This window comes from Protopterus annectens, chromosome 16.part0 (genome assembly GCF_019279795.1).
Source record: "Protopterus annectens isolate FY-2018-M chromosome 16.part0, PAN1.0, whole genome shotgun sequence".
Taxonomy (NCBI): domain Eukaryota; kingdom Metazoa; phylum Chordata; order Ceratodontiformes; family Protopteridae; genus Protopterus; species Protopterus annectens.
In genome coordinates, this window is record NC_056750.1 from 307,811,192 (window position 1) to 307,824,965 (window position 13,774).

General features: G+C 45.8%; 1 protein-coding gene across 2 annotated transcripts in view; it reads right to left on the bottom strand.

Annotated features, from left to right (window-relative positions):
• ASB6 (ankyrin repeat and SOCS box containing 6) overlaps positions 1 to 13,774 on the bottom strand; it is a 504,325-nt gene that overhangs the window by 389,769 nt on the left and 100,782 nt on the right. The window lies entirely within an intron of this gene.

A 13,774-nucleotide genomic window follows, 5' to 3' on the forward strand; every position in this document is an offset into this window, starting at 1 on the left:
GTATATACCTTTTTCCCCCACCTTTCTAAGGATCTGGAATCTCTCTCGGAAGGCAATGGATTTTTAGCAATGGAGGCCTTAACTCCCTTGGGGCCCTGTGAGATGGTTCCTGGGTCAGCAGCATGGCTCTTGTATAGAAATTGATGTGAGTCAGGAAAGTACAGTTTTGTACCTACCATAAATGTAGATGTCCGAGAGGAATGCATCTGCAGTCCTTACAAATGGGTTGTCCTGTCGTCAGGCAGCCCTTCGGTCAGCCGGATTCCAAAGTCTGGGTCTGGCTTCGGCTGGTGTCGCACTTCACCCGACGTCATTGCGGCAGTTTTTCGGGTATAAAGGCATCAGCCGACGCCATTTTCCTCAGTGTTTCTTGCCCCAGATGCCAGGTGCCCTCTTGGTTGGCTAAATTTGGATAAATGCCAAAGTTTCCAAATAGTAGAGAGCAAACACACAAAGTAAACATGTATGTACATATATACAAACAAATACACCATAATAGATCCCCCCCAAGCTAGCTGAAGATTGGTAAGTACCCTAGGAGTACCTCAGAGGGGAAGGAGGGTGGGTAATCCTGACTGCAGATGCATTCCTCTCAGACATCTACATTTATGGTAGGTACAAAACTGCTGTACTATGTCCTTCAAGGATGCATCTGCAGTCCTTACAAATGGGTAGAATACCATAGCTAAACTAGGGGAGGAGGTAATGAGAATAGATTATGGTGTAGTCAGGATCCCTTGCAAAACAGCAGTGGCAAAACCAGCGCGGGATCTAGAGTATAGAGGTAAGTTATAATGCTTGGCAAATGTATGCACGGAGGTCCAAGTAGCAGCCTCTATAATGTCCTTGGTAGCCACTCCTCGTAAGAAAGCTGTGGTAGTGGCTGTGGCCCTTGTGGAGTGAGGTCTGATGTTCTCTGGAGTTTTCTTTCCATGGTAGGAGTAACAAAATCTAATGCAGTTTCCTATCCATTTGGAGATTGTCTGTTTAGAAATTGGTTTTCCTTCTTTTCCTGTTGCATAAGCTACCAGAAGCTGGTCAGTTTTTCTATGTTTTTTTGTCCTTTCCAGGTAGTAGCGTAATTGCCTGTGTACATCCAAGGTATGTAAGAGCTGTTCTCCCCCGTTCTGTGGATTGGGGAAGAATGTAGGAAGGTGGATAGCCTGATTTAAAGAGACTCTGGATACCACCTTAGGCATAAATGTAGGATTTGTTCTCATGGACACTCTATCTTGATGGAAGATCAGGAAGGGTTGTACTGCCATTAATGCCTGTAGTTCAGATACCCTTCTTGCTGAAGTTATTGCCAGCAGGAAGGCAGTCTTCCAGGATAGGTATTGCAAGTCTGCTGTAGCTGCTGGCTCGAAAGGAGGTAGAGTCAGTTTTTCGAGCACAAAGTTCAAGTCCCATGCTGGCAATGGAGGTTTCCTGGGAGGTTTTACATTTTTAATTCCCCTCAGAAACTGTCTGAGCAGAGGATGCGAGAAGACAGGAGGATCCAAGCTGTATTGTGCTGAAATAGCTGATGCATGTATCTTGATGGAGGAATAGGACAGGCCTGTATGGAAGAGCTCCGCCAAGTATTCCAGGATGTTGGCTATGTTCACCAGTGTCACATCTTGCCCCTTTGCAGTACTCCAGATGAGATATCTTTTCCATTTTGCTGCATAATTCTTTCTTGTTGAAGGTCTACGAGCCTCCAGGATTATGTCCTTAACCCTTTGGGATAAATTTGGGTTAATTTCTGTTATGTAATGTTCCAGGCAGTTAGCTGCAGAGTTTTTAGGTTTGGATGCAGAATGTTGTAGTTGTTCTGTGTCAGCAGTAATGGGATCAGGGGCAGTTTCCATATTTGTTCCCGGGACAGTGGATACCAATGTTGTCTTGGCCAGTCTGGGGCTATCAGAATGATCCTTGGACGTTCCTCTTTGATCTTGAGACGCACCTTGTGCATCAAAGGAAGTGGTGGGAATGCGTATGCTGTCAGGCTTTTCCAACTGAAGGATAGGGAGTCCACCTTCCAAGCAAGTGGGTGGTAAGTCCTTGTGCAGAATTTCTTCAACTGGTGATTGTATGGGGATGCAAACAAGTCTATTTGTGGTAATCCCCATTCTCTTGTGATGGTTTTGAAGATGTCCGGATGCAGCATCCATTCGTGGGCATCTGTTGTAGTTCTGCTTAATATGTCTGCTAGAATGTTTTCCTTCCCTGGTACATACATTGCCTGTAACTGAATGTTGTAGCTCAGAGCCACATCCCATAGGTCCAGTGCCAGCCGGCATAGGGGGTATGAGTGTGTGCCTCCCTGTTTGTTGATGTACCCCATAACTGTGGTGTTGTCTGTCCTTATCAACAACTGGCCTTCTTGGAGTAGAGGTCTGAATGCCTGGATTGCCAATTTTACTGCCATCATTTCTTTTAGATTTATGTGCAGATGCAGTTGGTCTTGGGTCCATAGGCCTTGAATGCACTTGTCCATCATATGTGCCCCCCCAACTGAGGTCTGAGGCATCTGTCGTGATAGTTTGTCTTGGTTGACTTTTGCAGAAGGGCAGTCCTGTGTTTGATTGACAGGCCTGAGCCCACCATAAGAACTCTTGTTTCAGGCATGGGATCATTGGAATTTTGGTTTCCAGGCTGTGCTTGTGCTGAGACCACAAATTCTTTAGGTACCACTGTAGCTTTCTCATATGAAGCCTGGCATGAGGGACCAGTATTATGCAGGATGCCATGAAGCCTAGAGCTTGTAGCACTTGTCTTGCAGTTAGATGGCTCTGCTTTGTTAATGCCAAGAAATAGAGAGGAAGTTGCTCTTTCTTTTCTGCAGTTAGAAATGCCATTTGTTTTGATATGTCCAGTTCTGCTCCCAGAAAGGTTATGATTTGGGATGGAATCAGCCTTGACTTTTTGGTATTGACTGTGTATCCCAGGGCTTGTAGCAGGTAGATGACTCTTTGTAAGTCTTCTGTTAATTTGTTTTTGTTGTCCGCTTGTATCAGGCAGTCGTCCAGGTAGGGATAGATTTGAATTCCCTGAAGTCTGCAATGAGCGATTACTGATGCCAGGCATTTCGTGAACACTCTGGGCAGTAGATAAGCCAAAGGGCAATGCTGAGAATTGATAATGCTCTGATCCTGCAAGAAATCTGAGGTATCTTCTGCAAATTGGTCTTATGGGGACGTGCAGGTATGCCTCCTTGAGATCTAGAGTTACCAGCCAAGACTCCTTGCCCAGCATGGGAAGAAGCTGCTGTAGGGTCAGCATTTTGAATTTTGGAACAATGAGGAATGTGTTTAGAGCGGACAGGTCTAGAATAGGCCTCCATTTGTTTTCTTTTCTTGGTACCAGGAAGAGCCTGGAGTAAAATCCCTTCCCTTGCTCCATAAGTGGTACCTTTTCCACAGCTCGCATTCTTAATAATTGAGATATTTGTTTTAGAGCTTCTGCCCTTTGAGAAGGTGGAAGGTTTGGCATTCCTCTCTTTCCTGGTAGTGTATGGAAATGGAACCTGTAACCTTTGTCTATAGTCTGCAAAATCCATTTTTCTCTTGTAATGCAGTGCCAGTTTCTTGAAAATAATGTTAGCTTTCCGCCTAAGGGTGCTTCTAGTTGTTCCCTGGTAGGCGGTGCCACCGCCAAGTCACTGTGATTGAGTTGTTGTAGGTGGCTGTATCCGTGCCTCGTTGGTTGTTACCCTGCCACTGGCGACCCCTGTAAGCACCCCTGGATTGGTCTCTGCCTCTAGAGCGCCTATTCCTGCCTCTTTGTGCCTTAGAGGAGTCCGGAAAGGAACAATTCTTGGAGGGCCAATTCCTGCTAAACCTTGGAGGTTGAACTTGTAAGAAATCTTTTACTGTTTGCACAGATTTTGCTTTCTCTTCCATCTTTTTCAGTATCTGCTGTGCTGGGGCACCAAATAAATTGACCTTGTCCATAGGTGCATCCAAAAGCTTTGATTTGACATGGTCTGGTAATGCCTGCTCTTTCAACCATGCATGCCTCCTGATAACTGTGCCAGTCATGGCTGATCTAAAGGAAGCCTCCAGTGCATCATAGCCACATTTTAAAGAATGGTTACTAACCTGCTGTATGTTATGTAACATTTCTTGAACATACTTTTTATCTAAAGATTCTTCAGAGGATAGCTTTTTAGTCAACTGGTCAAGCATAAACTCTTGATATTGAATCATATGAAATTGGCAGTTCAAAGCTCTAGCTGACAAAGTAGCAGAGGTGTAAACTTTTTTACCCCATCTCTCTAAGGACCTGGATTCCCTTTCAGAGGGGAGGGGGGGGGTTAGAAGAAGTAGCTGCTACAGCTTTAGGGCCCTGGGAGATAGTCTCTGGATCTGCAAAAGGGGCCTTATATAAGTGGTGATAGTCTCTGGATCTGCAAAAGGGGCCTTATATAAGTGGTGATGAGTGTCCGGGACCCTGTAGTACCTATCTGGCTTAGCAGGAGCCGGAGGTAAAGTATCAGGAGTAGTGCAAGCATCATTAAATGCATCATCAACAACAGATAGAACTGGAGGAATAGCTAAAGGCCTATGCTGTGGCAAGTGTAGAAAGGTCCTAAGCCTTTTTCTAGAATCTGAGAAATCCTGGCCCTGCCACTGAAATTGTTCCCTCATAGCATGCAAGGTTTCCCCAAAGGAAAATTCCTCAGGAGGAGAGGCTGAAGGGATGGACTCCTCAGCATCAGAGTCTTCGTAAGGAGAATAAGAAGCCTCAGGAGGGTCTGTATGTTCTGAATCATCAGAGGAATCATCCGTGGCTACTGGCTCAGGGGGCTCTGCTCTAGGCCTCTTTTCTGGAGGAGGGAGAGAGGCCCTGTCTGGATGAGGCTGGGATCCACGAATTAAAGAGATGAGATCCTCTACCAAAGAAAGCATATGGGAGCTGGTGCTGGGCCTGTGAGAGGGGGGCTTGGCAGGCACAGGTTTTGAAGTTTTGGCTGCTTTAGTCCTGGCAAAGGCCTTAATAGACATAGCTGGAGGAGGCCTAGCAGCTCCACGTGCAGGGGTAGAAATATCTAGGGGAATGGTGTCTGATAAATCCTGTGAAATCGCAACAGAAGGCTGGATTTCAGAAGCCGTTTCTACCGGGATAGAAGAGGCCTCGGCAGAAGGCAAGTTATCGGCTGAAGAAAGAACCGCTTGCTCGGTTTCGGCCGAAACAGAGACGCTCGTGGTTTGCTTAACCGCGGTTTCAGCCGAAACCGCGGACCGCGAGTGTCGGTCCTTTTCTTTGCGCTTTTGGTTATTTGCGAGTCGGAGGATCCGACGGCATAATGTAGGCAAAATCGGAGCCAAAATCTGTTCAGCAAGTCCGAGCGACGCCTAAGCGTCGGCCGGTTAAAAGAAGCACAGGCTAGACAAGCTGCTACGTCGTGGTCTGGGCCTAAACAATGAATGCAATAGGAGTGGAAATCTTTATGAGGTATTTGTTTCCCACAAGATAAACAGTTATTAACTTTCTCTGACATCGGCTGAGGCAAGAAAGAGTCCCCAACGGGGTACTTAGCTTTATAGAGAAGTCTTCGAAGTAGTATTCGGTAGTAGTAATCTCTGGATCTGACCGACCGGCACTTGCGAACAGCTTCTGCTTCGGGTGCCACGCGGCAAGAAAGACGGAGGAAAATGGCGTCGGCTGATGCCTTTATACCCGAAAAACTGCCGCAATGACGTCGGGTGAAGTGCGACACCAGCCGAAGCCTGACCCAGACTTTGGAATCCGGCCGACCGAAGGGCTGCCTGACGACAGGACAACCCATTTGTAAGGACTGCAGATGCATCCTTGAAGGACATCCCTGTAGTACCGGTCAGGCTTAACTGGAGCTGGAGGTAGAGAGTCCGGGTTAAGGCAGGCCTCTGAATAAACATCATCTAGGATGTCCAAGACAGGAGGTATAGCCAGAGGCCTGTGCTGAGGAAGCAAGAGAAATTCCCTGAGCCTTTTCTTAGAATCAGAATAATCCTGGCCTTCCCAGTGGAAGTGTTCCCTTAAGGTATGCAAAGTTTCCCCAAATGAGTAATCCTCAGGGGGAGATACAGAAGGGATGGACTCCTCCGCATCAGAGTCTTCAAAAGGGGAATAAGAATGTTCCTGATCATCAGAGTGCTCTGAAATAATGGAGCCCTGATCAGAGGAGGGGGAATCTTCCTCCACTCTAGGCGTTTTGTCCGGAGGGGGCTGAGAACCTCTGATAAGAGTAATTAAATCCTCAGCCATTTTAAGCATCTGTTTCTTAGGCATGGGGCCTGGAGATGGGCCCTGAGCAGCTGGTCTCTTAGAGTGCATGGTTGCTTTAGACTTAGTGAAAGCCTTGATAGAGAAAGAAGAGGAAGGTCTGAAGACACCTTGAGTGGAGGTGGACCTGTCCACATTCTGCGTTTCAACGCCAACAGTGGCTTCGGTATCTGTAGTCGGGGTGTGGGCAGAGGAGCCTGCGACCTCGGGTACAGGAGACACCGTCAAAGACAGGTCGTCGGTAGGCAGGGGCTGTGTAGGCGCCTCACTGTGAACCGGACCACGTGTAACTGGCTTTGGCGTGGTGTCAGTAGAGGCCGCGGACCTCGCGTGTCGGTCCTTGTCTTTTCGTTTTTTAGACAAAACCGGAGTCGGAGTATCCGACGACATATTATAGTTAAATGCTTTTCCAAAATAATGCTGGGCGAACTTCGCCCGACGCTTAATAGTGCGTTTGTTGAATGTAGCACAAACACGGCAGGCCGAAACCTCGTGGTCTGGGCCTAAACAAGGTATACAGAGGGAATGGAAATCCTTATGCGGTATTTGCTTCCCACAAGAAATACAATTATTAACTTTGTCTGACATCGGTCTGAGGCAAGAAAAGGTTCCCCAACGGGGTACTTAGCTTTTAAGAAGACTTCGGTTTCCAAATTTTCGTAATCTCAGGAGCTGGCCGACTGGCACTTGTGAACTGCTTCTGCTTCGGGCACCGCGCGGCAAGAAAGACTGAAGAAAATGGCGTCGGCTGGTTCCTTTATACCCCTGTCGCACTGACGTCAGGGAGGAAGCGACGACAACCGACGCCGGACCTAGACTTTGGAATTCGGCCGACCGAGGACCCGCCTGACGGCAGGAGAACCCATCTGTTATGACTGCAGCTGTATGCACGATGAACATCAGAGGAAGGCACTAAATAAGAAAAATATTTAGCAGTAAAGAAAAAAATTCAAATATCACTCACAAAAACTCTAAACTGCCTACAGCTTGCGAGCAAGAAAATCCCAACCGATTGACAGAGCAGCAAATGAGATCTGAGGTAAAGCAGTTATCAGGGGCATTATGGGTAAATGAAGTAGCTCGACAGATCTTAGACTGAAAAAAGTGTCCAAGTCAGATCCAAGGATTGGATCTGAACCCATTCGTTTAAGAATGAATGAAAATGACAGATCCTAAGTTGTCTATGTACAGCTAGTGTGTGCAACTTATGTTTGCCTTTATTGGTAGAATTGGGGAAGAAAACTGGCAAGTCAATTTGTTGGTTCAAGTTAGATTCAGAAGCTACTTTAGGAAGAAAGGAAATGTTTGTTCTCAATGACACTCTGCCCTTATGAAAGATAAGGAAGAAAGCTTTGCATGAGAGAGGCTGTAGTTCTGATACTCATTTGGCAGATGTAATGGCAATAAGAAAAGTAGCCTGCCATAAAAAAAGCTTCATATCTATGGAACATGCTGGTTCAAAGGGTTTTGTGGTCAAAACCGGACGTAAAATGGTGACATCCCAGGAGGGACTGGATCACAAACTGAGGGTCTCAATAAAAAGGCTCCTCTCACAAGGGCTTTGATTACTTTGACGGAGGCAAAGGAAGCATTGCTGAATCCTATGTGGAAATTTGAAATGGCTTCCAATTGTACTTTAACTGTGGAATAACTTGACCCAGCCATGAAAAGTTCTGAAAGAAATTCGAAAATTTTTGGAAGATGTGCTGAAAATGGTCTAGTCCATTAGAAGAGACCAAGATGGACAAAGACTTCCATTTGCTATGGTACTTTTTTTGCTGAAATTCTTTGAGAGGAAGATATGATGTGGACTACCAGGGAAGAAAGCCTAGGGTCTCTGGCAATTGTTTGAATTACAAAAACCATGCGGAAAGCAGGATTTTGAGGTCTAGTAGAGGTATCCCAGACAGGTGTGTGAGGAGATCCAGGAATGTATATAGAACCCATGGTGGGTGAAATAGGCGAGGCCAAAAGAAAGCAAAAACCTACCTGTTAAGGCTAGAACAGGGCAAGGAGGATCACCTGGTCTTGCTCTTTAATTTCTTCCTCTTTCTCTCCTGACTCTGAGATCTCAGATTTCTGTGGACATACTGATTTATAAAAAATGGGAGCTGGCACTTAAATGGTACATGGGTCACCCCATCTTTTAGTCTCGTCCCTATAGCGGTACTGGCAGCCAGTTCATAATCATTAGCCGACAAGGTCTGTATGTTGGTAGTGGGAATTATCTCAGTTCTTTCTGCAATTATAGTATTAGTATAGTATTAAATTAATTCCTTTGTCTCTCAGACTCATTCTTAGTGTTAGTCAAATTACCAGTGTCAGCCCGCTGCTCATGACTTGCATGAGACATGGTGCGGTTTCTGCTTTCACTACTAAAACTAGGTTTACGTTTATAAGCTGATTTATTCCGTCCACTTCTAAGCCTCATCCTGTCAGGGAACCTACACAGAGTGTAGCAATTCTTAGTTAATGTTTGGCACACTGACTGGCTTTATGTCCAGCTTTCGCTCAACATAGCTATCCCAAGTAACCCAAGCTGGGCAACTGGAAACTGGCTGGCCTGTAGCTTACTGACCCAGGGCTGCTGAGCTTTATGGCGGGCACATTCTGTCCAATAAGGAGCACATACACCCCTCCTACCATTAGCATGGGTCCCTGGTGAAAGTCAGAGTAGGCCAGGTCCTCAACTCACTTATCACCAGCAAATACCCATGCCCATTTGACATTAGTCAACACGACAATCACCTTGAGCCATATTTTACATTGTCACTTGGCTGGCTCTACCATGGCAACCAGTCTGTGATCCATGTTCTCCTATCATGAGGACATTGCACACCATAGTCGATGCCCAAAGTGGTTTAAAAACCGTAACCATGTTAAACTCCAGACACAAAAAAAAAAAAAAAAACACCTAGAACATCAAAGATACAATTAGCTAACTAAAACTAAGCCTAAGGGAAAAACAGTTAAGTTCTCCAAGAAAAGGAAGACCAAATGGATGACAGAGAAAAATGCAGAACAGACAAAACACCTACCTACATACTTATCTACCCGAGACACGGGCAAAGCTAACACTAATTGAATACTAAGGTAAGGGATGCAAAAATCTCACCAAAATGCATTAAACTGAGGGACCTATAAACAAAATGCTGAGCGGAGCCAAAATCGAGATGGCAACCAGAATGGCGGCAAACTAGATCTGGGGATTATGGCAAGGAGCAGGAAGTTGTGGGTAAGGGAAGCAGAGCCAAGGAAGTTCGACGACTATGGAACTGGCCAGTATTGCATCTCAAGACCCAAAGGTTGAGACCAGATGGAGCAGACATCAGATCAACTATTTCTTCTCTTCCTCAGACTCTGGCTGGATTAGGCAGTCATCCAAGAAAGGGAAGGCATGACTGCACTTGGTTCTGCAGAAAGCAATTATCAAAGATAGTCACTTTGTAAACAGAGGACAATGAAGAAAACTGATAATGCAAGTTCCCTGCTTTGAAGCTCAGAGAGCACTTGTGGTTTGTGTGGACTGGAACGTGAAGACACCCATCCTTTTCACCATGCCTTGATGGTCACTATGGATCAAAAGTAAGGGCAACAGGAGCTGAAGAATTAGCATCCATTGAGTATTTAAAATGTTGAAAGGTCTAGAGTGAATCTTCGGGTTCCCGCATTTTTAAAGGATACTCAGCGTCTCAAATGGAAAACTTTGTTCTTTTCCACTGGGGGAATCAGATCACTCCTTGTGCCAGAAGTTCCGTAATAAATGAGGTATAGCATATGCTTTTCCTAAAGCTGGAATCTCAGTTATATGTGACATTCTCTTCCACAGGCGTCTATTGTTTTGCATTGATCTGGAAAACCCATTTGTCTCTTGCGATGTTAATGCAAAGTGCAGGCATAGTGACAACCTCCCAGTAGTTGTGCTAAATGGACTGGGTCTTGGATATGGGATGAGGTGGGGGTTTAGGAGTGATGGAGAGGCAAGGAATTCATGCAGTCATGCCGATCCCCAGTTTTCATTTAACTTTCACCCTGCCAGTTTTTTTTAAAAATTACCCATTTTTGCCCTTTTGTTGGCTCACTCTTTTCTTACTTGTGATAGAACTGGCCTGGTTTACAATGTACAGCTGTGTACACTTACCATAAATGTAGATGTTCGAGTGCATTCACTGTTGCAGTCATCACATTAGGGTTATATGCTTGCAGTAGCCCTCAGTCGGCCTGATTATCAAAGTCTTGGGTCCTGCATCGGTTGCTGTCTCATCTTGCATGACGTCAGGTAGTCAGGGGTATAAAGCATGCAGCCGACACCATTACATCAGTTTTTCTTGCCCCAGATGTCAGGTGCCCCCATAATGGGAAATAATTATATACAAGGTTATACCTCCAACAAAAAAGCAAATACACCAAAAAGCTTTAAGAATAGTAAATGAGAATAGAGGTACAGTCAATAGAAGTCAGGGGACTGGAGGGAGGGTAACCAGGACTGCAACAGTGAATACACTTGAACATCTTCATTTATGGCAAGTGTACCCAACTGTACTATGTTCTTCGTGTTTCACTGCTGTAGTCATCACAATCACATTTGGGTAGATTCCCAAAGCTAAGGATGGAAGGAGGTTATTAGATAGCATTAGGACCAGCTATAAGGCCCTGCAAGACTGCAGTGGCAAAGCCAGCTCTGGATTTAGAAAAAATTGGCAAGAGGTAATGCTTGGTGAAGGTATGTACAGAACTCCAGGTAGCAGCTTCTAGGATGTCCCTGGTAGGGACACCTCTAAGAAAGGTTGTAGAGGTAGATGCAGCCCTGGTTGAATGTGGTCTTATACCCTGTGGGTTAGGTTTTCCATGGTGCTTATAGCAGAAATGAATGCAATGGCCTATCTACTTAGAAACGGTTTGCTTCGAGATGGCCTTCCCCTCTGCCCCTGCAGCAAATGCAACCAGAAGCTGTTCAGATTTCCTGAGAGGTTTAGTCCTGTCCATGTAACATCTAAGTTGTCTGTGCACGCCCAAGGAGTGCAGTATTCGTTCCCCTTTGTTCTGTGGATTAAAAAAGAAGGTTGGAAAATGAATGGACTGATTAAGGGCCACAGTGGATACCACCTTGGGCATGAAGGAGGGATTGGTCCTGAGGGACACCCTGTCCGCATGAAAGATGATGGAAAGGCTCCACTGCCATGAGGGCCTGTAATTCTGACACCCTTCTTGCTGAAGTGATGGCTAGAAGGAATGCTGTTTTCCAAGAAAGGAATTTCAACTCTTCATTTGCGGCTGGCTCAAAGGGAGGTAGAGTGACCTTTTCCAATACAAAGTTAAGGTCCCAGGCTGGAGTAGGGGCTCTCCTGGGTGGTCTTATGTTTTTGGCCCCTCTGAGGAATTGTTTCAGCAGTGGATGAGAGAAGAGGGGTGGTTCTGTATTATAATGAGCTGAAGTGGCTGAGGCATGAATTCTGAAAGAGGAAAAGGAAAGGCCCTTGTGAAGCATCTCTGTTAAGTATTGAAGAATCTAAGGTAAATTGGGCGCTGCTGTGCCCATCCCCTGAGTTTGGCTCCAGGAACAGAATCTTTTCCATTTTTCAGCATAGGATTTTCTAGTACTAAGCCTCCTTGCCTCCAGAATGACACCCATCACTTGCTTACTGAGGGATGGTAACGGAGAGCTCAGGTAATTAGCCAGGCTGCCATGTTCAGGGTTTGAAGCTGTGGGTGCAGAATCTGGCCCTCCTGCTGGGAAAGCAGGGCAGGGGTCTGAGGCAGGTGCCATGGTGCCAGCAGTGACACACTGCGCAAGAAGGGGTACCAGTGTTGGCGTGGCCAGTCTGGTGCAATCAGTATTGTCCTTGGTTTGTCCTGTTTGATCTTTAGTAGTACCTTGGAGAGGAGAGGCAGAGGGGTAAAGGCATAAACTGATAGGTTTTTCCAGGTGAAGGACAGGGCATCCACTTTCCAAGCTTGTGTGTGGGGCATCCTTGTGCAGAATTTGTCCAACTGGTAGTTCGGGGGAAGCAAACGGGTCTATCTCTGGGCTCCCCCATTTGTTTCTCAACATGTTGAATATCTTTGGTTCCAGTTTCCACATGTGTGGGTCCATGGGATTTCTGCTTAGGTCATCTGCCAGTGTACTTAGCTTTCCTGGCAGGAATTGAGCCTGTAGGTGCACTTGGTAGCTCAAGGCTGTGTTCCACACAGCCATGGCTAGTCTGCAGAGAGGGTATGAGTGGGTTCACCCCTGCTTGTTTATGTACCACATAACAGTGGTGTTGTTCGTCTTTACCAATAATTGTCCTGGAAGAATGTGTTCCTTGAAGGCTGTCAGAGCATTCTGTACAGCTAACATTTCTTTTTGATTGAAATGCAGGTGCATTTGACTTGGGTTCCATTTGCCCTGAATATACTGTCCTGCCAAGTCAGCCCCCCCATGCATAGTCTGATGCATCTGTTGTTAGGGTTTGGGTGGCAGGGGATAGAGTGAATGGCATCCCCTTGATTTAGTGGCAGGTCCCTACCCACCAAAGGAACTCTATCTGTAGACAAGGTATGATAGGAATCATTGATTCTAGATCCTGAGAATGTTGACACCATAGGCTTTTTAGATACCACTGTAGTTTCCTCATATGCAGTCTTGCATATGGAATTAGTAGAATGGAAGAGGCCATGAACCCCAGGGCTTGCAGTATTTTCCTTGCAGATAGCTGGGTCTTTGTGGCCAGTAGTTTGAAGTAGGCTGCCAAATGAACTTGTTTCTCTGGCATGAGGTAGGCCATCTGGGAAGTTGTATTCAAGCTTGCTCCCAGGATTACAATTTGTTGGCAGGGTACAGGATGTGATTTCTTTTCGTTTATGGTGTACCCCAGAGAAGTTAGCAATTTCTTTACAAATGCCAGATGATTTAATACTATGTCCTGGCTTTCTGCCTGAATTAGACAATCGTCCAGGTATGGGTATATTTGAATATTTCTTTGCCTGCAAAATGCAATGACTAGAGATAGACACTTGTGAATACCCTGGGCGCAGTAGATAAGCTAAAAGGGCAGTGCATAGAACTGGTAGTGCATGTAGCCTGCTCTGAAGCGTAGGTATCTTCTGCAAGATTCCCTTACTGGGATGTGCAGGTAGGCTTCTTTTAAATCCAGTGTTGCCAACCAGGCATCTTTGCCTAGCATGGGAAGCAGCTGATGAAGACTTAGCATCTTGAATTTGTTTAGGATAGACAGGTCCAGGATAGGATCCCAGGAGTTGTCCTTTCTGGGTACCAGGAAAAGTCTTGCGTAGAAACCTTGCCCCCATTCTTCTTCTGGGACAGGTTGAATAGCCCTGATGCTTAAAAGAGAGAACTTGCTTTTGAGCCTCTGCCCACTGATTTGGGGGTAGGTCTGGCCAACCGTTTGGGTTGGTAAGGAGTGGAAGTGGAATCTGTATCCTTGGGAAACTATACTTAAAACCCATTTGTCCTGGGTAACGAGTTCCCAGTTTTTTGCATGCAGCGCAATCTTTCCTCCTAAAGGAACAGTCAGTTGAGCAA